The sequence below is a fragment of the Brachycentrus maculatus genome, unplaced genomic scaffold, assembly GCF_059751285.1.
Source record: "Brachycentrus maculatus isolate JH-2025_06_01 unplaced genomic scaffold, ASM5975128v1 h1tg000336l, whole genome shotgun sequence".
NCBI classification, from domain to species: domain Eukaryota; kingdom Metazoa; phylum Arthropoda; class Insecta; order Trichoptera; family Brachycentridae; genus Brachycentrus; species Brachycentrus maculatus.
Window position 1 is genome coordinate 615,001 of NW_028281085.1, and position 3,254 is coordinate 618,254.

The window sequence follows — 3,254 nt, forward strand, 5'->3', positions numbered from 1 at the left end:
AATACTTGATTTTTCGTGTATTAAATTAAAGTTTTAAGTATAATTTAGTCTTGAATTAAGCTGTTTTTTTCGAAACCCTTTAACATTATAATTAAGTTTTAAAGCTTATATATTTTGTAATTTTTTTTTTTGTATTTTATCCGTTCTCGTTTATATATTCTCGTTTAAACTTTATAACAATTTAAAGGATTATATTCAAAGTTTTATACATATTCTTTTAAACATAAGTTACATCTTGTAAGTTTATTTATTTTCGAAACAGACCCAATTTCGAAATAACGGAGAAACAATTTTTGAATTATTAAAAATGTTGATGGAAATCTGATGAGACCTGAAGTAGTCATATTTTTCGAGATTTACATATAAAGGTTTTAGCGTCGAGAAATTTTTTATCTCACTATAGAGACCACTCATAATAATAATAATTATCCCATTTACATTATTTAATAGTAATTAATAGCCACTTAGACTCACTTAACATATATTTTAAAATATTATAAACATGAATATATGTAAACTAGCCAAACAAGTATCAAGCCATGCCAGGACTCGTGTGTACTGTCAGTTCAGCTTTCACTTAATGGTTTTTATTTGTTACAACTATTTTAGTACACCATTCACTCTGTTCCCAGGATTCACTTTACCTTCTATACATTTATCAATCTTTCCATGCCTAGAAAACACGCTTCGCAATTTAACATTTTTGTCTAAATAATTTAGGTAATTAATTAAAACGCAAGTTTAATGATGCAATTAAAAGTTTTACCTCAGCTCGATCAAGTGACAAAAGATTTCACAGACAAGTTTAAATTACCTTGATCATAGAGTATTTTGAAGGTGACGACGCCTTGGTAAATCATTTCAATGTGACCAAACGTCCTCTATTTTTACCGTCTGCTAATTCCGAAATCTCTTCTGATTCAACTCAATTAAAGAAAATGGCATGGAAATATGGATAAATAATGGGCTGCTAAGTTTCATTAAACAGCGGCGTGCGCTCCATAATGGCACATAAGCAGTGCAAAAACAAGTGCATGTTTGACCTCGGCTTTTAACGCATGTTTGTCCTGCAACTATTAGTGCATGTTGGTCTTCGGGTCGACCAAAAATCGCATGTGTTAACATTTCGTGTAGTTTTAAGTGTATAAATAGTGCTGTGGTAGTGAAGGGTGGTATTTGCATGCTATGGTAGTGATTGTCCTGACGAAGAGACGGGTACGTCTCAAAACCGGTAGACATAAAAATCTCGCTGAGTGGTTATATACTCATATTACACACATTTATTTTTAAAAAAAATGCAAACACTACTTAGTGAAGAAAATGTATTTTTTAAGTTTATAAAAATTTACGCTTTTTCTCATTTAAAGTTTAGTTCCAAATACACTTTTTTATTTTAAATCAGCCCATTATTTATACTAAGCGGACAAAGCTCGGATTTGTGAACGAAGATTTGGACACAGTTAATAAAAGTTGAAAGTCATGTTTTCAAAGCGTCGCCGAATATGTTATGAAAATAATGATTCGGGAATAACATAACATACATTTCATGAAGGTTTCTGCTAAATAAATAAAAACCTACTGAACTCACTCATAGATGATGCCGAAAACTCGTATGTTAAAAAAGTGTCAATTGAAAGACAAACATATCTTATTTCTTAAAAAATGACCCTTCAAAAAAAAAGTATCCAAGTCCTGATAAATGACCTTAAGTACTTCCGTACATTTTATAAGTTCGTAAGAATTCTAAAGTACCTGCATGTATTTAAACTTTTAAACCCTTACTTAATGTGAGAAATTTTTATTTTCCAGACATGAACGTACAGAAAAAATAAATAATTCTCTAGATTTAAACCATCAGCAGGTTTAAACTCTTCATACGTTAACGACCAGCAATTTTAATCTCTTCACTCTTTAAAAACCAGCATTTTTTTTCGATTCTCCACACATTAACAAGCAGCAGATTTTTTTAAGTATCCACATATTAATGATCAAATTATCAATAAATGACAAGTATTTATCCTATTAATCACATTAATTAACGCCAAAATATTTTAAATATTAAAATGGCCAAATTTATGATATCTCGAAAGTTTATAAACATTTTTTTTCATATAAATCATATATTCAAACAAAAATATTCAAAATTGTTTTATTTTACAAAGTTTATAAAATGTGCCACAAAGTATCTGCGAAAACATTCAAGAAATAAATATTCAATTTTATAAGGAAGAAGAGTTTTTAATTTATATTTTGAAGTTCGTAAACTTATACAGGCTTCATATCTCTTAAAATTTTATCTGGAAATTTATCCCAAAAATTAATTTAATTTTCATATTTAATTAAATTAAATTCATCACGCGTCAGATAAACGAGTGTTTAAAGAACGTCAAAGAAATCAATCTGCGTCCTCACTCGAGGGGCCGAAGGCTGGAGACAGGTTGTCTGTAGAGAGGAACAGATCGAGGGCGGATCTACCGCCCACGAGAGTAGGCGAATGGCAGGGCGGCAGTTTACGCCTAACCGTTGAGCAGGCAATAACATCGATAGAGATGCGGGCTTCGAGCGAGCTACGTCAAGTCTACGCACGTGACTGAAAAATCACTTCTGAAACTTTTCTAAACTACGTTTACGTCTTTTCAAATTAAAAAACGTAATTGATACATTATATTTATACTTTCTAGTACATTTACAATTCAAATTAATGTTTAAAAAAAAAATAAGTATACTTATTTCAAAAAATTTTTTTAGTTATTAAAATCGATATTTTTTTGAAATTTGTTTTCCAGGGGAGTTTAAATAAATTTAAGTGATTTTCACTATTATATTTAACACCGTTAAATCTACGCACGTGACTAAAGATCAGTTCTTCAACTTTTAAAATCTACGTTTACGTTTTTTTTATTTATAAAATATTTAAAATTGCAGTTAAAATTAAAATAAACGTTTTCAAGTTTATTCCAACATTACTTTATTAATCAAAATCGGTAGGTTTTTATGTGTTAATCGTTTTTTTAGTAAGATTTAAATTATAAATTCATTTTAAAATACGTAATAAAAAAGAGAAAAAAATCTGATTTATTTCAAAATAAAGTTTATTTTTTTTAATTTTTTTTTTTAAAGTTTTTTCATGTATTCGTTTAAAATTACAAATAAATGATTTTAAGTTTATTAAAAAAATCATTTAGTTATGAAAAACGGTATTTTTTTTAAATGTTTACCTGATTTTAAATTTCCTAATTTAATTTATACAAAAA